General features: G+C 47.1%; 11 non-coding genes across 11 annotated transcripts; 4 read left to right on the top strand and 7 right to left on the bottom strand.

Annotated features, from left to right (window-relative positions):
- The first annotated feature begins 7,994 nt into the window (after positions 1-7,994).
- Positions 7,995-8,076, top strand: trnas-uga (transfer RNA serine (anticodon UGA)). The gene has a single exon. It is a non-coding gene; the product is annotated as a tRNA-Ser (tRNA).
- A 1,559-nt stretch (positions 8,077-9,635) lies between these two features.
- trnar-ucg (transfer RNA arginine (anticodon UCG)) lies at positions 9,636-9,708 on the bottom strand. The gene has a single exon. It is a non-coding gene; the product is annotated as a tRNA-Arg (tRNA).
- A 1,174-nt stretch (positions 9,709-10,882) lies between these two features.
- On the top strand, positions 10,883-10,956 carry trnan-auu (transfer RNA asparagine (anticodon AUU)). The gene has a single exon. It is a non-coding gene; the product is annotated as a tRNA-Asn (tRNA).
- A 6,246-nt stretch (positions 10,957-17,202) lies between these two features.
- On the top strand, positions 17,203-17,316 carry LOC148634142 (U5 spliceosomal RNA). Its single transcript, XR_015933681.1, has one exon. It is a non-coding gene; the product is annotated as a U5 spliceosomal RNA (small nuclear RNA).
- Positions 17,317-17,549: 233 nt separating this feature from the next.
- LOC148634141 (U4 spliceosomal RNA) lies at positions 17,550-17,691 on the top strand. The gene has a single exon (XR_015933726.1). It is a non-coding gene; the product is annotated as a U4 spliceosomal RNA (small nuclear RNA).
- Positions 17,692-18,448: 757 nt separating this feature from the next.
- Positions 18,449-18,565, bottom strand: LOC148634140 (U5 spliceosomal RNA). The gene has a single exon (XR_015933659.1). It is a non-coding gene; the product is annotated as a U5 spliceosomal RNA (small nuclear RNA).
- A 390-nt stretch (positions 18,566-18,955) lies between these two features.
- Positions 18,956-19,072, bottom strand: LOC148634139 (U5 spliceosomal RNA). Its single transcript, XR_015933677.1, has one exon. It is a non-coding gene; the product is annotated as a U5 spliceosomal RNA (small nuclear RNA).
- Positions 19,073-19,463: 391 nt separating this feature from the next.
- On the bottom strand, positions 19,464-19,580 carry LOC148634138 (U5 spliceosomal RNA). The gene has a single exon (XR_015933682.1). It is a non-coding gene; the product is annotated as a U5 spliceosomal RNA (small nuclear RNA).
- A 390-nt stretch (positions 19,581-19,970) lies between these two features.
- LOC148634137 (U5 spliceosomal RNA) lies at positions 19,971-20,088 on the bottom strand. Its single transcript, XR_015933680.1, has one exon. It is a non-coding gene; the product is annotated as a U5 spliceosomal RNA (small nuclear RNA).
- Positions 20,089-20,479: 391 nt separating this feature from the next.
- On the bottom strand, positions 20,480-20,596 carry LOC148634136 (U5 spliceosomal RNA). Its single transcript, XR_015933674.1, has one exon. It is a non-coding gene; the product is annotated as a U5 spliceosomal RNA (small nuclear RNA).
- Positions 20,597-20,987: 391 nt separating this feature from the next.
- On the bottom strand, positions 20,988-21,104 carry LOC148634135 (U5 spliceosomal RNA). Its single transcript, XR_015933661.1, has one exon. It is a non-coding gene; the product is annotated as a U5 spliceosomal RNA (small nuclear RNA).
- Positions 21,105-22,142: the final 1,038 nt, after the last annotated feature.

Raw genomic sequence — 22,142 nt, 5'->3', positions numbered from 1 at the left:
AGACCCCCTGCACTCTTACTCCTTAAAAACCAAAGAAATGAAGATATGTAGCAATCACATTGCAACAGGGCTGACAGTGACTTAATGCTTATACTAGTGGACTTCTGGTACCTTTAGGGTACGGTGTTCCCTGAAGGGCTCTCAAACCCCGCATTTCAGATGCCTAGCTGTTTCGCTGATGTGTTGCACCTCAGAATCACTTTTAAACCTTACCTCTGGTATCTTTAATCCCTATTGCTCAACGCATGGTGAAAGTATTGCATAAATGTGTCTGAAAATGAGCAATGGGCACCTGAGAGACTCATTTGCCTGTTTCACAAATGATCATATTTGACTAGAGATTCTGTTTGGGATTCAGTTGTGCATTCTGACAGCAATCGCTTTCAAAAAACGATACATTCTGGATGAGGTCAAGGTGCAGGAACACTGTATTTAGGATGTGTTTGCACTTATTCTGTGTCTCTAGCTTCAACACAGCGATATATGTATATGCTCACTGATTTTTTGGTACATGCCCAGGGCAATAATCATTATGAGGAATTATTTCCAGATGTGCTAGGGGTAGTGTTGTGAAATACTTCAACACACTGGATCGCAGGTTTAAACCGCCTGCACTCTTACTCCTTAAAAACCAACAAATGCAGATATGTAGCAATCATATTGTAGCAGACACTCATTTGCCTGTTTCACAAATGATCATATTTTACTAGAGATTTGTTTGGGATCCGGATGTGCATTCTGACCGCAATCTCCTTATCGCGGCTTTGCCCTTCTTGGCTCTTTGGACAATATCTCTATCTTGTGGTCGTTGTTGGTAATGTCTAGACAACATCTCCATCTTGTGGTCGTTGTTGGTAATGTCTTCTTATGCCCTTTTTTATTTTAATTCTCTATTAGTTGATTCTAGAATCTCTACAATGGAGTTGAAAACATCAGTTTTATAGCAGACAATATGACATTATTTATAGTCCAATTAGAAACTTATTACCCTGTTTTTAACATAATAACAAATTAAAATTGATTAAAACTAAGTTTGGAACACCAGGGAACATAACAAATGATTTTTTGGAAAACCATGAGGTTCTCTGTGTCCGATGCCTGCAAGGGGAGAAAGCTAGAATCCTTTTATTTTTTCAAAATTTGAAAATAAACATCATTTAACAACAGCTTTCATTCCTAGGAGTGAAAAACAACCATTTTTGAAGACATATTAGTTTCTAAAACACTACAATAAAGTTAAAAACATCCGTTTTATATTACATTATTTTGTGTGAAATTTGTCATTTTTTGCACTATTTTTAATAAAATCTCTAATTAAAAGTGATTAAAATTAAGTTTGGAACAACAAGGAACACAAAAAAAAAAGATTTTAAGGAAAAAAATGATGTCTTCTGTGCCAGGTGCCTGCAAGGGGAGAAAGCTAGAATCCTACCCAGGCTCCTGGAGCTCTGTCCTGGCTAAAGGAGGGTGAATCCATCCCCTTCAAAGCTCCATGAAAAAATGATATTTTTAAATTTGAAAAAAAAAACATTATAGAACAACATCTCTTGGTCCACAGAGAGCAACAATCCAACTTTGAACAAAATCCATTGACTGATCCCCGAATCCTGAAGTTTCTTCGCATGATATTGGGCTTGCAACCACTTTCTGGAAAACGAAGAAAAAGGCCAAAAATGAAAAAAAAGTTATCAATTCTAGAGCCTAAGAGGAAAACAAGACAAATGTATATCTCCAAATAATTTTATGTGCTTCAGAAAAGCCCAGGAAAGTTTTTTGCATACATGAAACCACGCCCGTTTGCACGTAAGCAGACATGGTTTCACAAACGACTGCATGAAAGCACGCGTGCATGCGAAGTCATCCTGTTGAGCATTTGAAAAGCCGCACCACGCCACACTTGAAATAGCTCTTACATTAGTGGTAGACACAGGAATCGCCGCAGGAATCAAAATTGAACCTAGTCGCCACATCACATACATCCTGTTCAACGATAAAAAGGTAACATCTATCCTCGCTCCAGAGTAAATCTCACGTTGAGGGCATATTTTTTTCCACTTTACCATGAGTCGGGCTCGGCTGCACAGAGGCGAGAGCAGAGTAATGAGGTCACGGGGACAGGGGAGTCACACGCTGGCGGTTTGAACACGCGGAAGATCACTGCGGGATCCACAGTATGTGGACCCTCCGTGCGCCATCAGTCCACACTCCGGGCTCTGAATCCTGCCATCCGAGTTAAGATCTCGGCGGAACCTGAGGCACAGTTCCTTCTTAAAACGTAATCTGGTGAGCATTTCTAGAATCGTACTTGTATAGATTGTAGCGTGCTCTCTGAAGGCACCAGTTCTGTAGGGTTTGGGCATTAACTGGGACAATTATTAATTGTAGCAGTAAATCATAAAATGATTCTTTGGGTGGCCTTAGAATCCAACCATGCGATATAACTCAAACAACGCACACACATAGGTACTAATACACGAGGATACATTTATTAATACATAGAATATGCATGTAAACCAAACAGATCTTATCAAGAGGTTTATCAGAATACAAAAGGTATATATTCAGTCAGTTACAAAGAGTATCATATATCAAGAGGACATATGTTCAGTATATCATTCATTTAGACCGTTTCGTAAATGAACTTGGTTATAACTTCTACATTGAATACTCAAAACAAGTACATAACTCTTAGGAATTAAATTGGTATCAACTGGTTGGGATGACAATTGAATTCTCGAGCTGTAATGCATTGAAGTTGAATACTCATCCAATCTCTGGGGATTCAGATCTCCTGCGGACTCAAAGAAGCAGTTGCAGGCTTGTTGCTGTCCAATCCGCGCTGTCTGGCTTGGTGCCAGGTTGTGCTGTGCGGTTTGCGACAGTGCGCTGCTGATGCTCACTGACCGGCTAGTTAGTGTTGGCTTTAACTAGCAAAGTTTATGCACAGGAGAAAATATGACTGTGGGTCCCAGTAGGTCAGGAAGAGGACCGGTTCGTTCCTGATGAAGCGCTTGTTCTGATTAGTTATTCAGCTGTCCACAGTTCCGACCTGTTCACGAGGCTTGCTGCTGATGCTAACCTCGGGTGGATCCTCTGGTTACTCGTGGCAACCTCCACTCTCGACTCTTAGAACAGAGGAAAGTACTGGCACTCGGACACACTGGCCGTTCCGTGGTTGTCCGGGCTGAGTCTCAGGATGGTCAGGAGGCGTGCTGTGAGAATGTCCTGCCCTTGGGAGCCTTCTGCTCCTGGGCCGTCCTGCCATGGAATTGTCTTGCACCCCTGGAATTCTCCTTAGAATTCTCCTACTGGAATAGTCCTACTAGTTCTCCTGCACATTGTCTATTGTTTGTTTGTACATTGTCTTGATGCACTGGTTGCACTTTGTTTTGTTTTTTACACTTGTTTTACAATCGAGAGACTTTCTGTAAGTAAGAATTCCATTGTACCAGTACCGGTTACATATGGCAATAAAGTTCAAGTTCAAGTTCAAGTTCTCCAGGCTCTCTGTTGCCTGTTTTTACCTGGAGGAACTTTGGCTTGTCATTGGCTGAAAGTTTAATGGGCATCAGAGTCCCACATGGGTTACATTGCCCTACCAGTCCCTGACTGGTTGATCAAGGTGAGATATGAGTCACTTACTCCTGACACCTAGGAATGCAATCCAGATGTCCATCTGGCACTCCCTAGACAGATAGGCGCCAATGGATGACCATTGATCATGATAGCCAGGCTTAGCTAAGTGCATCCCCCTTTGGGAGCTGTCCCTTATCAAAAGAAAACATCTTTAAATCAGCCTGCATGAATAGTTTCTCTGTGGCTGCACCACAGAGATGAAGAGAGAGATGGGGCCTCATTTGGGAAAGCACAGCAACACTTATTTCTGTCTTATTAACAAGCATTGCCTCTACATATCCCCCCTTTTTGAAGGTCACGAGGTCCTGAGACGTTGCCTTCAAAACAAAACAGAGTTAAGTGATGTCCCCTGTCATTAGAACATTAACCTTAAATGTCCACATTTCTCCTTGAGAATTCATACCGGAACCAGCATTGGGAACAAACAGGATGAAAAACATCTGGAGTATGTATAAACACGGTAGGAGACATCATCTCAGTCTAGGCATTACAAATCAGGAAGTTCACTGTCAGTATCTGATACCTCTGTAGGCAGATATTTGGGGAAGAAGTAACTTCCTTTCTTTTGAAATGCTACCTTTGACTCATTTGTGCTACCCGGAGTACATCTTGATGTAAGAGTACAGCATTCAGAGTACATTGTCAGCCATGATCCAGCTTCCCAGCAGCAGTGTTACAATAACACCGGTTCCTGTTCCCAGCCCCCCTGATGAACCATGACACCTGTGTTGGGCACCTGCCAGGGTGGTTTGGAGGTTTGTTCCATTAAAGCAAACTAACTACCTGTACCTTGTGAGGGCTTACTGTTTCTTGGATTTCTATCCAATTCAATAGTGTGGCACCTGAAGGCATCCACGACCTCAAGTTTGGTCTTATGTTGTCTGGTTCCAGACCGTACAGTGTCAAGTTACCATGCTGTACTATGGCCTCCTTGGGGCCAGTAGCACGCAAACCTATCAGAAATAGCAAACACACAACAGTGGCGGCAGCAATCAGTCCTCCCAAAAGTCTTTTCGGGTGGCTGATCCCAGTCATCTCCTTCTGAGTGACTGTTGCCTTTCTAAGTTGGCGCAGCATGTACATGGTCTCTTTCTCAGTATGCCATGTGGCATCTTGGGCACCAACATCCTGGAAATCTGAGGAGATCTGACGCAGCTGCTGATGCTGCTCCTCCATTTCCAGGACATCTGCTTTTTCGATTTGTTCATGCCTGTGCTCTAGGAACCCTGCAGGGGGTGGTGCAGCGGTGGAGCATGCCTGACCCTTGGCTTAGTGGTCATCTGGAGCACCTGAGGGATCTGGGATTGTTACTCCATTCTCACTGTTCAGGTCCACCCTGCACACTTCCTGATTGAGGAATCCCTCTATCGGCATGTTTACAATCGTTCGCTGGGCGTGGGTGTAGGACACCTGCTCGCTCCCCCCTTCCCTCTCTAGGGGTTCAGGGAGCTGCCCCAGCACTGGGATAGCTAGTTCACTGTCTTTGAACTCACCATCACCCACCAGGCCCATGTCAGTGCAGGCGGGGATTCTGACACCCCCCTTTTCCATGTTCTGCACTAACAGTCGGGTGGCTTGCCCATCCAGCTCCAGTGGTTGGTGCTGAACCACTGTTGGTCAGACTCAGACTGACAAACTGAGCTGGTGGCTGTAAGAAAACCGGCTCGGCTTTCATTCCCTGTCCCTTCTGGGGGACTGGGTGTATTGGCAACCCTGCCGTTGAGGCAGGAACAATCAGGTCAATCTCACTCACTACCTGGTAGTTGTGAGAAATAATGTTACCTAACTGCAGGTTCCCTGGGTCACAGCAGAGGGAATCGGCATCTGGGATCAGGTGTGTCCACAGCGCAGTAGTCTCAGCGTCCAGCTGAACCTCCTGTCTAACCTGTGAATGTTGCTCCAGGGGATTTCTTTATTTATGTCTTTATTTAGTGGTTTCATTAGTGACAAAGGCTAAACTTTCTTGGAAAAATGTCTTTTATGTAAACCATGTTTGCTATTAATTCATTTAGGACTAGAATATGTTCATTTTCTTCCAATAAAAGAAGGGTTCCATTCGCCATAGTCGGGTTGACATTAGAAGCTTGCCATGCCCGGACTGTAACACCATCGCATTAGCATGTTAAAGCGATTTCGTTGAGGAGCCTAGCTTTCTTAACTAGTAAGTACTGTACTTCCTTGGTTTTTGAGGGGGGAAGGTGTCTTTCGCTGGAAATCTGGTCCCCTTCTACTGTAAAAATACCTGTGAAACCGGTTTAATCCGTCACAGCCAGCACTCCCGCTGGCCACCCACGTGTTATGCTCTTCATTAATGTCTAAGCCGGAACACATCATTATATCTCATTTTGTATTTCTTTAAAAAAAATCGTTTGCCCAGCCTAACAGTATTGTTGTTATTGTTTTTATCCTGTAAAGCGCTTTGAGGAGCCAGCTTTTAAGGCGCCATATACAATAAAGTTCATTATTATTACTATTGTTAAATTGCTGGACAGAGAGGTGAACATTATTACACGGAAGACAAAGATAGCGATTTATGTGTGGATGCTGCACATTGGTGGGGAGTCCCCATTGCCTGTAAAGCACTTTGAGTGGAGTGTCCAGAAAAGCGCTATATAAATGTAAGCAATTATTATTATGATTATTATTATTATGATTATTATTATTATTATTATTACGTTGCATTGTGCATTGTGCTGCTGTAATACAGTTTTAAATAATTAAAAGTCTAAACAGTATCAGCTTTATTTATGGGTTTTAAATCAATATAAATGTTTATATTGTAACGCCTAGGTGACTATTCATTGTTATTAAAATGACTTAAATTTGATCATGTTATGATAATTAGAAATATAAATTTGTTTGGTGCAAGTGAAGTTTTATTTAATCTCTGAGCCAGGGAAACATTGTATTTTTTTAAAAAAATGTTTATTAAAAAAAAAAAGTAACGGCTCCAGCAGGATTCAAACACACAACATGTGATGTAGGAGTCAGGAAGCTAACCCACAGCACCACCAGCAAGGTCACACAAAGAGTGTCGAAAAAGCCCTACAAAACATTATGTAACAATTCTTGTGTTGCGGTACATGAGTATAATTATATCGTTATTAATTTCTTTAAATACGCGATTCCATATTATATTCCCTTTTAATCAAATTCTTGTACCGGAGCTTGTTGACTCCAGTATCACGTTAGTTAAAGACTTCGATGCTTAAAATGTTTAGGGAGAAATGGAATACTGGTGTGTATGTTTTCTTTAAAGTACCGAGACCAGCCATATACTGTATGTTTAAGTTCCAAAATTAATATCGTTTATGGCCTTCACACGTGTTACAGTATGCTCCTATTCTTTTTATGCTCAGGTACTAAGATTTCCCTTCAGTGGTAAAATTCCATATAAATATTCAATGCTTAAACGGGCACAGTAAAGACATTAAATATACATGTACATATACATACTGTATACAGTACAGTTTGCATACAGTAATATGTTTATGTTCCTAAATCAATCTCTTTTATGAGCATGTGAAAGGCATGGTGAATCGGAGATTCTCAAAAATTACTGTACTTTGCATGATTGGAAACAAATGCGTGATTGCGAAATGCTGTGGTGTTACTTTTACAAAGACAGTCAATGAAAAAAAGAATGTGGACCAGGGCACTACTTTGAGTTTACAGCTTGTCCAAGGTCATTCATTATTAATACTATTAGTAATATCTTCGTTAAAGACTTTGATGGCGACAGCTCAAACATGAGAGGTTGAGCTTTATTAGCTCCACCTTGCAGAAATTCCGGATACTATTATTTTAATTGCGGTTTTATAGGAGAATTTACGGTAACTCGTGGTAGACTGCGTAAAGCGCACCGCAAAATAATGTGGTATCGCCCGCTTGTTTTGAATAGCTGCATCTGTACGCCCCGTGTCTCAACGGTAGGACGGAGTCAAATACTGCCTCGACACGTAACAGCGTTATATTAAACCGCAGGACTTTAGGGCTGTTTTGTTTGAATGTTCAAGGCATTGGTAAGAGCGTAGGTCAAGGGCCATTGGTGCATCTCCTGTGACTGGAGTAAAAATGCTATTCAAAGTGCAGTGACTAAAATCGTCGTCCACATGTCTCCGTTGTTGATTGCTTTCTGTCTAAGAACGTTCTGTTTTCATGTCCGAACGGGGAGACTTTATCATTCCAACTTGAAGCCACCCTTAAGTCCTCTGAGGTGTGTGTGTGTGTGCTTGCACGTATGGCGTAAAAGGTTTCTTAAACGGAGAGCGAACTTGAAAAAAGTTGCCTCCGCCGCCGCCGCCGCCTCGCACTCCCTGTTCGATTGTAGCAAGAAGGCAGCGGCCGTGGTGCTCGCTGTAGTCGTGGCCGAGTGGTTAAGGTGACGGACTTGAAATCTGTTGGGGTCTCCCCGCGCAGGTTCAAATCCTGCTGACTACGGTGTCCTTTGCATTTGGTTGCGTGCGTGCGTGTAAAAGGACCAGCGCCGTTTCGTTTTCGCTGGGACCTTTAACACTCTAAATCGTCTGGGCCCGCAGCCTGTGAAATCGATTCTTCAGCACCCACGAAGGACGCTTTGCAGCTGGACACAGATACCGATGCTTTTCAGCAATGAGCTTTCCAGCTGAATTTTCTCGGCAGCTCCCTACTGAACCTGTTCTCCATTGCAACATAGCGGAGGCTCGTCACATCTATAGCAAGGCTGTGTAGGACCGCATACGCCACAGTGACTTGTACACAGACCACATGAAAGGCAAGCAAAATACAATTATTAAAATTCCAAAGACTCACAAGGTCAGAGGAACAGCGATGATCTGAACTGATCTGTTACAGAAGTCTAGGTTGACCTTTTTAGAGCTGTAATTGCATTTTTGTTTAATAGAAGATCAAATCTACTCGCATGTACCAGCACCTTACAGTTTATTGATGTTAATTCTGTTTAAGTAATAAGATTGCTAACGATGTTGGACTTTAGCCGGTGTTTTTTAGAACAAATTGCTTACACTTCTGTAAGGAATACGCAGTACGTGCCTTTGTCAGTCATTGCTCACCATACCTGTAACTTTCTTATCTAACTCACTTCCTCAAATGGTGAAGGTCCACAAACATAAATGAAAAAAAATCCCTTGTTGTAGATGAGGTGCCCAAAAAAGCAGCCCCTGATAGTGTATAACACATTTATACTATTGCAGAGACACATGTAACATATATATATATACTGTTTATATATATGAAACAGAAATAGAAACAGAAACAGGAATCGCTTACACACCTGGAGAATCTCTGTAGGAATATCTAGCATTTATCAATGGAAATAAAAGCTGCTTTAATACAGTGCATGTTCAAACTCAAACCCTCAGCTGCTGTTCTTGTTTGTTTTGGGACAAATTGCAACTGAGCATCGCATGAGCCGTTACGTACCCTTATCTGTTAGGGAATTTCAAGGGAGGAGTTAGGTCAGAATGGGTAGGCTGCAAAACAACAAGTAAAGATTTATTCCAAGATGAAACGTTGTGGCGGTTTTCTTATCTTTTCAGCATGGACTAAACTTTTACGTGTTCCTTATATGCTATATATGTATATATTAGCACCAATGTCGTTCTTAAAAACTAACATGAAATTGTCAGGGACATTCAGCTATATACAAAGACGAGACAGACAAACTAATAATTCTATATTAACGTGGCCTACATATTGACGCAATGATCGAACTAACTGACATGTTCTGATTCAGATTCCCTGCAGTTTATGCCAATTAGAACAATAGCAATGCTGAGTCCTCCCCACCCTACCGAGCACAAATTCAGCTGCTCTCCAGTTCTGTTCTGCATGTTTTTTCATTGCAATTGAGCTCGGAGCTGGAGATGATCTCCATACAGTTCTGTGTTAACTAGCCCGCACTTGCGTGCTAATTTACGGGTTGTGGCAAATGCTTTTCTATAGTTCATATACATGACAGCAACCTGTTACCGAGGAACCTGAGAGGTTTAAAAGCCACACGAGCCAGGCAGGATTCGAACCTACAATCTTCTGATCCGAAGTCAGATGCATTATCCATTACGCTACTGGCCCATAGAACATGTGCTTGCACTCAACCACAGAGAGCTCTACACTGCTACTAGTAGTACACTTCCCCATCTACATTTTCACAGCAAGAAACTTGTGTTTCCTACTATTTTTATCAGGTTTAAAATATCATCTCCTTAAAACAGAAAAAGTGTTGATGTGTCGTGCTGAAATTCCGATTGATTTTGAATTCAAAGAAAAAAGGTTTTCTTCCAAAACACCATGAAATTGTCACATCTTGCAGACAATAGGTGTATTCCATGTTGAAAAGAGAAGAAAGAAAACCGTGGAGCCTTTTACAGGTGTGAGGCTTCTTCAGGTGTGAGAAGACCTCACAGCCGAAACACTGTGTTTCCGTTCTTCTCTTTTCAGCATGCAATAAACCTATTACTTGTTCCTTTGCAGCCGAGGCATGCTGACGTAGCTACCCAGCTGAACATCTTGCAGACTCTACAGTACTTCTCTCCTGTAGAAGTAAAGCAGGGCTTGCTGGGTGAGCTTTTGCTCCGGTAAATTAGGTCACGTGTCATGTTAAATCACTTCTTCTAAACACAACATTTGCTGGTGCTAGCTTTCCCCATGAAAAGAGACATTTCCCTTACAGTACATGACATATCGTTTTTATTCTATCAATAAGTATAGAAATTAAACAAAAGAAAAAATGGTGTCGCCAAAGAATGGGAGGTGTCAAGGGCATTGAGCTCCTTGGACATGAAAAGTGCCCGATAAATGCCATTTCTCATCATTTCTCTTGGCGTCAGTTCTGCTATTAAATGGGACGGAGGCAACGGGCTCAGAGAGCAGGTTAAGTGCACACCGAACACAGATGTGTCCAAGTGTCTGTAAAAGGGCGGTGCTCTGCTGGCGCTGTTCCCTAGTGGCTTAAAGTGCCTGCCTAGTAAGCAGGCGATCCTGGGTCTGAATACCAGCGGTGCCTCTCTCCGTGTCTTGTTGTGCCGAATGTCTCATTTCAGACAAACATGTACAGCTTGGTTCAGTTTAATGCAAGAATTCATTTCCTTTCTGGAATAACTTGTTTTTGAAGAAATCCATACAGCTTGTGAAAGATGAAATCCATTTCTTGGTTGTCAGTGGAAAAAGATTGCCGGCTGCAAGAAGCGCAAGTGATTGTTTTCTTTGACCATAAACCTGCAAATGTAGGGAGCTCAAGCGGCCGTCAGTCTCTGTGGTGCAATCGGTTAGCGCATTCGGCTATTAACCAGAAGGTTGGTGGTTCAAGCCCACCCAGGGACGCATGTCTCAGTTTTTCCAATGTAAACATCATCACCGCTAAAGAAAATGGCGCAGAAGGCTCCACAGTCGAAACGTTGTGCTTCTTTTCTTCTCTTTTCAGCATGGAGCAAACCTTTGCTTGATCCTTTGCAGCCTACGCAGGCTGACACAGCTACCTTTCTCTTAACGCGCCTCAATCATTATTCACCAAAACCATCAGCAGAATGTGTCGCCTTTGTGGTGATGTCACTCCTCTGCTTCACAAATGTCCTTAGTGACGGACCATTTCTTTCTGCCATTTTTCCGGAGCGGTTATTGATTGCTCCATCATTTCCCTCATACTTTCCATCCCTAGATTGAAAAAAAAAACAGAAACAGGCTGACAGGACGACAATCAAATTGCAAAAACTCATCAAAGCACTCGATAGAGTATTTGAATCCACAAGTAGCTACGAGCAACTTTGTCCTGGCTTGCATGAAAGTCGGAAAATGTCAAAAAGAAAAAGATGGTGGCTTTTTCATATTCGTTCTTTTATTTTTAGTTTGTTGCTTCTTCTGTCCATTGTCCTCCTGCCTGGCTCTTGACCTGTGACTGTTTGAACGCACACAGTAGACTTTCATGCAGGGGATTTGTCCTGAGCCTCTGTGAAAGACCCACCCACCCCCATAAATAACTGCTCTAGAAACACATGAATGCAAAACTAAACCACAGCTTAAAGAGGAGCTTGTCATGACCGCCAGGCAGTTAAGACCAACTCTTAAGCAATCTAATCAGCACCAGCAGCGGGTGATTATTAACAAACGCCGCCGCACGAGTTAACCCACCTGCACACACTCCACCGTGCGGTACGCAGTGCTATTTTTACCATCTTTACCTGCTTCCCGCTGGTATTGAGTCTACTCCTTGAGAGCTCTACCTGGCGTTTTTTCCATTACTTCTTTTATTCTGGATATTGGACTCCCCTTCTGCCTTTTCGACTTTGGACCTCACCTCTCACCTTGGACTGTTTGCCACCAGTGTTCTCCCTGGATTACAACTTACCTTACGCCTCTTGACCACGGAACAAAGCAAAGCAGAGCAAAACAAAACGAACAAACGAAAACCCTCACGTCCCGCACTTGCATATAACGCCGTTACGTGCCCAAGCAGTATTGTACGTCATCCTAGCACTGCACCCCGGGGCGTACGGTATATGGGAACGAGCACACGCCACGAATCGTCTCGAATCACTCCCTACAGCTGTAAGGCGCCTTGAAGCATGCACCCCCAACATTCTTCTTTGCGCATCTGTGAAAGGTAAACTCTTGAGCAAACTCTGAACCAGCTCAAAGGAAACTAATCCGATTAGACGTTACTTTGACTCATCCTTTAAGGGACCCTTGTTAATTGGAGAAATCAATGATTTTGAATGAATTCTGTATGCGTTAAAAGACAGCTATACACTGAAAACATGCAGGACACTTCTCATGATGTTTCCCGAGCCGAAACACAGTGCGTTTTTAAAAGCCATCTGACAAAGCCCGCCCACTGAAAACTGCAGCAGATCGTGTAAAGACGTTCAACTTTGTAACTACTGCACGCACAGGAAGCAGAATAAATTCCTCTTTTCCGGTTTTATTTATGCGAACCATAAATAAACCAAATAAACCAAGTTGCAAGAGGCCCGCACCCACAGCACAAATTGCGCAGCCTAGGCCACCTCCTCACCCCGCACGCCACCGCCTCCTGCTGGGCCCACTCTTTCGCACACTCACACGCCACACTAACACTCAAAAGTGTGGGCAAAACGAGAAAACGAGCGCGCCGTTTCCTACACATCTGCAGTCGCCATTGCGCATTCGCAGCATGTCCCGGGATGCAATTCGGCCTCATTTGCATAACTCCAGACCGGCAGATCGCCACGCAAGCTCGCGACGTGCGCCTGCCACACACCGAACAAACCTTTTCAGCAATTTCCAAAAAACGGGCCTGCTCGCCTGCCCACAAGGCTCCGTCTCTTACCTGCTCTCCAGAGCCTGCTGCCTTCTGTGCTTTTCTCTCGGCACCGCTGCAGCGCACACAACTCCTGCAGCGGGAGGTGGGAGAAAGTTCCCGCGCTCCGCCGCAGGGAAGGCTCGCTCCGTGCGCACACGTCCTTTCGATGCCAGTCCAACAGTTGCTCTGCATTAGCTGCGTCGGGGCTCCGGCGTGTCGCACCTCACCTCACCTCACCTCACCTCACACTGCCCCCTCCTTGAATGTCTGGCGCTGGGCATGCCCCGCTCTCCTCCGCCTTATCTTATCGCGTGTGAGCACCGACAATGGCCACAATGCCGGGGAATGGCACCTGTAAATTAATTATCTTCTCTTGCAGCCTGAGATCATGTCCTTCTTTTGGCTCCCTCCAGTTCTGATAAAAAATCTCACTCTTAGATGTGTTAATTTTTGCGGAGGAAGCCAAAGAGAAACGATCACAGCACTGCAGAGCTCTGCTAATTGAGGCATTGTCAGAGAGGAGCAGGGTGACGTCATCCATGTATAGAGATGTCTTTACCTCTCCTCCCCCACTTCCAGGCACTGGTATCCCATTAATGGCCTGATCCTGGCGCAAGGCACAGGCTAAGGGCTCCATAGCCAAAACGCATAACAAGGGGGATAATGGGCAGCCCTGCCTCACCCCTGAACAGACTTCAAAGGGGCGTGATCTATTGCCATTAACCATGACTCTGCTGTTGCTACCTGTGTACAGCAGGTTAATCCACTTTCTCATGATGGGGCCAAACTTCATGTGCTCAAGTCCCGATGTTAAGTACTGCCGGTTTAGGCGGTCAAAGGCCTTTTCTAGGTCTACACCTAAAATGCAAAGAGGGAGGGAGCGATCCTCAGAGTACAGACAGACATCCCTCAACAAGGCCAGGTTGTCGCTCATCAGGCGTCCTGCTATCCCACAAGTCTGTTCTTTCCCTACCAGTGAGGCCACTACATTTTGTAGGTGCAGGAAAAGGGCTTTGGACAGGATCTTAGTGTCCAAGCCTAACAGGCTGAGGGTCTCCAGTTCTTTATGTCATTTTTTGCTCCTTTCTTAAACAAGAGAGAGATAGTGCCTTCCCTTAAGGAGTCAGGCAGCAATTCTGTCTTATAGCTTTCCTCGAATAGGAGCAGTAGCGGATCCTGAAGCAGATCCCAAAAGGTGCAATAAAATTCTTTAGGGAGCCCGTCAGCACCTGGAGTTTTCCCCTTCTGTAAGCTCTCCATCGCCTGTCTCAGCTCTTCTACTGTCAAATCCCTCTCAAGTACTTCCCTATCTTCTTCACTCAAAACGTTTTCTAGCTTTGAGGTAAAAAAATGAATTTCTTCATCCTTTAGCTCTGTAGAGCTGTACAGTCTTGAGTAGAAGGCCTCGGTGCAGGAGAGGATAGCACTCGGCTCTGTTCTCTCTCGTCCCTCCTCATCAACTACACTTTCCATGACAGACTTGGAGCCTACCACTTTCCTGAAAAAGAAGCGAGTACACTTCTCATTTTCTTCCAAGAACTGCACTCTGCCTCTTAACAGCACTCCTCGACTACTTTCTTCGGCTATGCTCCGGATGTCCTTTTTTAAAAGGGTGATATCCTCGAGCACATCGAAGCCACTGTGCAGCATCGTGTAGAGACGCTGCAGCTGCCTCTGTTTCCTGGCTAGCACTCCTCTCCGTCTGGCAGCAGCCTTCCTTCCCTCAGCCATGAAAAAGGCCTTTGTCCTCATCTTCACCTCCTCCCACCACTCTCCTACTGACCCGTACAGACACTGCAAGGACAGCCACTGTGATAGTTTCTCCTTGTAGCGGGATACTACCCCCTCGTTCTCTAGCAGCTTTGTGTTGAGTTTCCAGAGGCCTGGGCCAAAGACAGTCCCGCCCTGGAGTTCCACTCTACACCCTAAAGCCTGATGATCTGAGAAGAAGACAGGCTGAAGAGTGACCCCAACAACTTTCACTCTCTCTGAGACAAAGCAATAGTCAATTCTGGAGCTGCTATTCCTCCCTGACCATGTATATCCTGCTGTTGTGGGATATATACATCTATATGTGTCTGAGAGTTTAAAGTCTTGAACTAAGTTTTGCAGGGCCAGTGAGCTGGAATCCAATTTTATCGGAGAGCTAGACTGCCTGTCTGTGTGCTCTAAGATACAATTAAAATCCCCTCCCACTATCACGTCTGTGCTACTTAACAATAGGGGGGAGAGTGCCTTGAGTAGCTCCACCCTTCCTCCCACGTCAGTAGGACAATACACATTGATTAGCCGCAGGTTAACGGTCCCCCATTCCACATCCACACACAGCAACCTGCCATCTATGACCCTCTGAATACTTTTCAATTTGAAAGCCCATCCTTTGAAAAGAATGGCCACGCCAGAGGCTCTGTTGTTATTGTCCCCTGACCAAACAGAAGGCCCTTTATCCCACCTATCTTTAAAGCTTTTATACCTCTCTTGATAGGCTAAAGCACACTCCTGCAACATCAACACATCTCCCTCTCTCTGCTGGAGGTAATCAAAGACAGACTGGCATTTAACTCTGTCATTGATACCTCTGGTGTTAAGAGAAATTATGTTTAGAGCCATTTTACATAAGAAAGTGGAACCAGACTTTACAAAACACATTTCTCTTCGGTCTCACCTGTTACCTTCTCTTTCTTTTTCTTCTTACCAATTTCCTGCCAGCCATCCTCTGAATGAGCCTTCATCAGGGTGGCAGCAGTAAAAGCGTTCACGGAGTCCATTTCAAGGAAGGGGGTAGAAAGAGGGGTGGAAGGGTTCCAGCTGTCCCCATCGCCATGCTCTCCTTCCTCCTCGCTCGGGGAGAAAACAGAGTCATTTTTCCTTTTCCTCAAGTCCAGCTCCTGGGAGCACTGAGGGGAAAGGGGTGCAGCCGATGCACCAGTCTCCTCTTCCCCCTCACCCACCAGCTGTTGCAGATCCTCCGTGACGGACTGGATGGAGGAGAGGAGGGCATCTGTAGCACTTGCAGAGTCTGAGAAAAGCAGCTCCGCTGAATCCTGGGTATCGTCGCTGGACCCGCTCCACCGGGGGGCCCCACACTGGCCCTCGTTCTGAGGAGCAGGAGTGGGGGAGGGGTCCTCGCTGTTCTCGGGGGTTTTCAAACCCTCGTGCTTGTCTGGTGCAGTCTGCGGTTGTGGGAGCGTAGTGGATTTCTCTTCCACCGGCCCCGGAGCCACAGCAGGACTGATCCTGGCTGGAGGCTGAGACTCTTTGTCCAACAAGGGTTCTTTGTTTGACTTGTTGTTTGCTTTGGCTTTTCGGGCCGGTTTGGCTGAAACAAGCACTGCCTCATCCTTTCTCATTTTGAGTTTATTGGCGTAGGCGTGAGGGCAGTTCTTAAAAACGTGTCCTTCCGAGCCACATAAATTGCACTTTGGCAGCATTGAACAGTCAGAGGCTAAATGTCCCTGTTTGCCACAGGTCTTGCAGCATTTCACAGTGCAGGACGATGCCAGGTGTCCCACAGCACCACAGCGCCGACACACCTTTGGTTGTCCCACATAAAAAACATAGCCATTGCAGGCGCCCAGCCGGATTGTAGAGGGCAGGTGCCTTAAGCCTCCATTTACATTGTCCGGTAGTAAGCGAACCTCGAATTTCCTTGCTCCTGTTTTTATACCGTCAACATCTCTAACCTCAGTTCCATGGTGGACGGTGCAGTACTGGTTAAGCCAGATGTGAATGTCCTCCGTCTTTGCCAGTTCCGAGAACATAACAACATGCACCGTTTTCCTCTCTCTCTGTGTCAGAGGCTGCAAGTTGATCTTCTCAAGTGCAGGAACTTTCCCTCTTTTTGCCTCAAAGACATCCACGCATTGTTCAAACGGAGGATAGGTAGCAAATACAACCTCAAATGCTTTCTGACCTGGGAGAGCGAAGATGAAATCCAAGTGCCGAGGTTCAAAGCCAAGTTCCTTCTGTAACACTTTTCTGCTGAACTGCATACGATCCATGAAGAGGTCATCCAAAAGCTCAAAATGTACAGCATTCTTGCGGGATCCAAAGGTTGCCATCTCAAACTGCAAAACAAACACTGCTTCCACAAAACAAGAAAACAATCCAACTACTCCAACTACAGGCTGATCAAGGTATCTCCCCTGCCAGGTAAGCCGAGAGCCGCAGGCGATGAGCCCGGAGCTGAACGGGCCCCACTGGCTCGTTTGTAAGGCCAGGTGCATTGCCAACCACGACCGGCAGGGCAGAGGCCTTGAAGGCAGCCTGGGCTCCTGCAGCTGTCCAGCCACGCACTCTGGTTTCTCTTCATCTCGTACAAATCTTTTGCCTTTTACTAAAGATTTCTATGGAGAGGAGCATGAATGAGTTCCATACAATTTTTGTGCTTTCCTGCCTTCGGGTGGGGCGCAGCTGGGCTGGTCAAAGAGAGAAAACAAAACCGCTCACAATCGCTCTTATTACGGCGACTGTGGCTGTCTGCTTTGCCAGTCCTCGGTCTCCGCCTGTCTGATTGGCGCTCTTTTCTTTGGGGGGCGGGAAGTGTCCGGCCGCAAATATGAAGCGTTACAGCAACGACATGCCATGAGACGATTGATAACGATTTCCATAGGATCCACGCGGTTGCCTGGCAACCGTCAGCTTTGCGCAGTGGCAGTATCGTAGCCTTTGAGGTTTAGCCGATGCGCGATTATTGCTAGTTGAAAACTTTTCCCAATACCCCGCTTCCGCCGGTTTGCAATACAATTAGCGAAAGCAATTCTTGACAGTCTCGTCAGAGACTGAGCAAGGTGTTTAAAGACAGATTTTGTCATGGTAACATCATGGTAGAAAGAAACAAGCTTGTTACGTCTCAACAGAAACACTCTTTAGCTCTTTCAGCGTTATGCAGAGAACAGCGTCTGTCGAGATCACTTTTGAGTCAGCGCGAAACGCTGTGTGCTGTCAGTTTGATTTCATATTGCTCGTAGCGGCGCCAGGCTATTGTCTGTCAAACGTTAGGTTGCGCTTCTTCATGCTGCATCGTCGGCATGAGTGGAGCTTTTTAAACGTCTGTACTTACTGCGCCTCATAAGAAATCGTTTGTCCCCGTTCAAAACAGATTGTGCGATGTCCTGCAGCGTTCGCAAAGCAAACCTTTGACAGTTTGAAAGAGGAATTTATTCTGCTTCCTGTGGGTGCAGTAGTTACAAAGTTGAACGTCTTTACACGATCTGCCGCAGATCTTACAAACGAGCCAGTGGGGCCCGTTCAGCTCGGGGCTCATCGCCTGCGGCTCACGGCTTGCGAGCGTGCCCAATCCGTGCGATAACTCGGAAAACACCCGGCCACACTGTGCCGGAAACGACGCACTCTGGGAAGCCGCTATGCAAAGCGAGGTCCCAAGATCCCCTGCGGCCGGACACTTCCCAACCCCCAAAGAAAAGAGCGCCAATCAGACGGCCGGAGACCGTGGACTCGCGGAGCAAACGGCCACAATCGCCATAACAAGACCGATTGCGGGCGTTTTTGTTTTCTCTCTTTGACCAGCCAGGCTGCGCCCCACCCGAAGGCAGGGAAGCACAAAAATTGCATGGAACTCATTCATGCTCCTCTCCACGGAAATCTTTAGTAAAAGGCGAAAGATTTGTACGAGATGAAGAGAAACCAGAGTGCGTGGCTGCATAGCTGCAGGAGCCCAGGCCGCCTTCAAAGCCTCTGCCCTGCCGGTCGTGGTTGGCAATACACCTGGCCTTACAAACGAGCCAGTGGGGCCCGTTCAGCTCCGGGCTCATCGCCTGCGGCTCACGGCTTGCGAGCGTGCCGAATCCGTGCGATAACTCGGAAAACACCCGGCCACACTGTGCCGGAAACGACGCACTCTGGGAAGCCGCTATGCAAAGTGAGATCCCAAGATCCCCTGCGGCCGGACACTTCCCGCCCCCCAAAGAAAAGAGCGCCAATCAGACGCCGGAGACCGTGGACTCGCGGAGCAGACTGCCACAATCGCCATAACAAGACCGATTGCGAGCGTTTTTGTTTTCTCTCTTTGAACAGCCAGGCTGCGCCCCACCCGAAGGCAGGGAAGCACAAAAATTGCATGGAACTCATTCATGCTCCTCTCCACGGAAATCTTTAGTAAAAGGCGAAAGATTTGTACGAAATGAAGAAAAACAAGAGTGCGTGACTGCACAGCTGCAGGAGCCCAGGCCGCCTTCAATGCCTCTGCCCTGCCAGTCGTGGTTGGCAATACACCTGGCCTTACAAACGAGCCAGTGGGGCCCGTTCAGCTCCGGGCTCATCGCCTGCGGCTCACGGCTTGCGAGCGTGCCCAATCCGTGCGATAACTCGGAAAACACCCGGCCACACTGTGCCGGAAACGACGCACTCTGGGAAGCCGCTATGCAAAGCGAGGTCCCAAGATCCCCTGCGGCCGGACACTTCCCGCCCCCCAAAGAAAAGAGCGCCAATCAGACGGCCGGAGACCGTGGACTCGCGGAGCAGACTGCCACAATCGCCATAACAAGACCGATTGCGGGCGTTTTTGTTTTCTCTCTTTGACCAGCCAGGCTGCGCCCCACCCGAAGGCAAGGAAGCACAAAAATTGCATGGAACTCATTCATGCTCCTCTCCACAGAAATCTTTAGTAAAAGGCGAAAGATTTGTACGAGATGAAGAGAAACCAGTGTGCGTGGCTGCACAGCTGCAGGAGCCCAGGCCGCCTTCAAAGCCTCTGCGCTGCCGGTCGTGGTTGGCAATGCACCTGGCCTTACAAACTAGCCAGTGGGGCCCGTTCAGCTCCGGGCTCATCGCCTGCGGCTCACGGCTTGCGAGCGTGACCAATCCGTGCGATAACTCGGAAAACACCCGGCCACACTGTACCGGAAACGACGCACTCTGGGAAGCCGCTATGCAAAGCGAGGTCCCAAGATCCCCTGCGGCCGGACACTTCCCAACCCCCAAAGAAAAGAGCGCCAATCAGACGGCCGGAGACCGAGGACTCGCGGAGCAGACTGCCACAATCGCCATAACAAGACCGATTGCGAGCGTTTTTGTTTTCTCTCTTTGACCAGCCAGGCTGCTCCCCACCCGAAGGCAGGGAAGCACAAAAATTGCATGGAACTCGTTCATGCTCGTCTCCACGGAAATCTTTAGTAAAAGGCGAAAGATTTGTACGAGATGAAGAGAAACCAGAGTGCGTGGCTGCACAGCTGCAGGAGCCCAGGCCGCCTTCAAAGCCTCTGCGCTGCCGGTCGTGGTTGGCAATGCACCTGGCCTTACAAACTAGCCAGTGGGGCCCGTTCAGCTCCGGGCTCATCGCCTGCGGCTCACGGCTTGCGAGCGTGCCCAATCCGTGCGATAACTCGGAAAACACCCGGCCACACTGTGCCGGAAACGACGCACTCTGGGAAGCCGCTATGCAAAGCGAGGTCCCAAGATCCCCTGCGGCCGGACACTTCCCGCCCCCCAAAGAAAAGAGCGCCAATCAGACGGCCGGAGACCGTGGACTCGCGGAGCAGACTGCCACAATCGCCATAACAAGACTGATTGCGGGCGTTTTTGTTTTCTCTCTTTGACCAGCCAGGTTGCGCCCCACCCGAAGGCAGGGAAGCACAAAAATTGCATGGAACGCATTCATGCTCCTCTCCACGGAAATCTTTAGTAAAAGGCGAAAGATTTGTACGAGATGAAGAGAAACCAGAGTGCGCGGCTGCACAGCTGCAGGAGCCCAGGCCGCCTTCAAAGCCTCTGCCCTGCCGGTCGTGGTTGGCAATACACCTGGCCTTACAAACGAGCCAGTGGGGCCCGTTCAGCTCCGGGCTCATCGCCTGCGGCTCACGGCTTGCGAGCGTGACCAATCCGTGCGATAACTCGGAAAACACCCGGCCACACTGTGCCGGAAACGACGCACTCTGGGAAGCCGCTATGCAAAGCGAGGTCCCAAGATCCCCTGCGGCCGGACACTTCCCAACCCCCAAAGAAAAGAGCGCCAATCAGACGGATGGAGACCGAGGACTCGCGGAGCAGACTGCCACAATCGCCATAACAAGACCGATTGCGGGCGTTTTTGTTTTCTCTCTTTGACCAGCCAGGCTGCGCCCCACCCGAAGGCAGGGAAGCACAAAAATTGCATGGAACTCATTCATGCTCCTCTCCACGGAAATCTTTAGTAAAAGGCAAAAGATTTGTACAAGATGAAGAGAAACCAGAGTGCGTGGTTGCACAGCTGCAGGAGCCCAGGCCGCCTTCAAAGCCTCTGCGCTGCCGGTCGTGGTTGGCAATGCACCTGGCCTTACAAACTAGCCAGTGGGGCCCGTTCAGCTCCGGGCTCATCGCCTGCGGCTCACGGCTTGCGAGCGTGACCAATCCGTGCGATAACTCGGAAAACACCCGGCCACACTGTGCCGGAAACGACGCACTCTGGGAAGCTGCTATGCAGGCAAGGTCCCAAGATCCCCTGCGGCCGGACACTTCCCGCCCCCCAAAGAAAAGAACGCCAATCAGACGGCCGGACCCAACAACCTTGGCGTTATTAGCACCACGCTCTAACCAACTGAGCTAACTGGCCTCGCAACAGTGCCCCTCTCAGTGCTGCAAAAAATCGAACTCAGGGAATTTCTTTTGTCCTCTTTTGAATAGAAAGCCGTGTAATTCAGTGTACGGGCTTTCTTGTGCACTTTCATGGTTCTTGTAACCAAAATCCTACACTGGCCTGAAATGCCCCCCATTTCACAGCATTTTTCAGCTGATTTAAAATGTACCTAAAGGAGAAGCATTTTTGAAGACCATCAATTACCAAGAGCTTTTGTCAAAGGTTTTGGTGGTCATTTTTAATGAACACAGAGCGCTGTGACCTCGGTTTTACATCTCATCCAAAAGACAGCGCCCTCTTACAACACAGCATCTCCGTCACTATACTGGGGCATTGGGACCCGCACAGACCTCAGGGTGAGCGCCCCCCCGCCGGCACCATTAACACCGCTTCCAGCTGGAAGCTTTGTTTTTCCCTGTAGCTCACCCTCATCCGGGTACTGACCTAGCTCACACCCGCTTAGCTTCAGTGGGTTTTCAGTTGCGAGTTGCAAAAGCCACTGCATTGGCTGGGAATCAAAACCAAGCCTCCCGCGTGGCAGGCGAGAATTCTAACACTGAACCACCAATGCTCAATGCCTGTACCTTCAAAAAAGACGGAGGACATTCACACCTGGCTTAACCAGTACTGCACCGTCCACCATGGAACTGAGGTTAGATA

The sequence above is a fragment of the Lepisosteus platostomus genome, unplaced genomic scaffold (assembly GCF_059453375.1).
Source record: "Lepisosteus platostomus isolate fLepPlt1 unplaced genomic scaffold, fLepPlt1.hap1 Scaffold_40_H1, whole genome shotgun sequence".
Taxonomy (NCBI): domain Eukaryota; kingdom Metazoa; phylum Chordata; class Actinopteri; order Semionotiformes; family Lepisosteidae; genus Lepisosteus; species Lepisosteus platostomus.
This window is presented reverse-complemented; position numbering and strand designations above follow the sequence as displayed.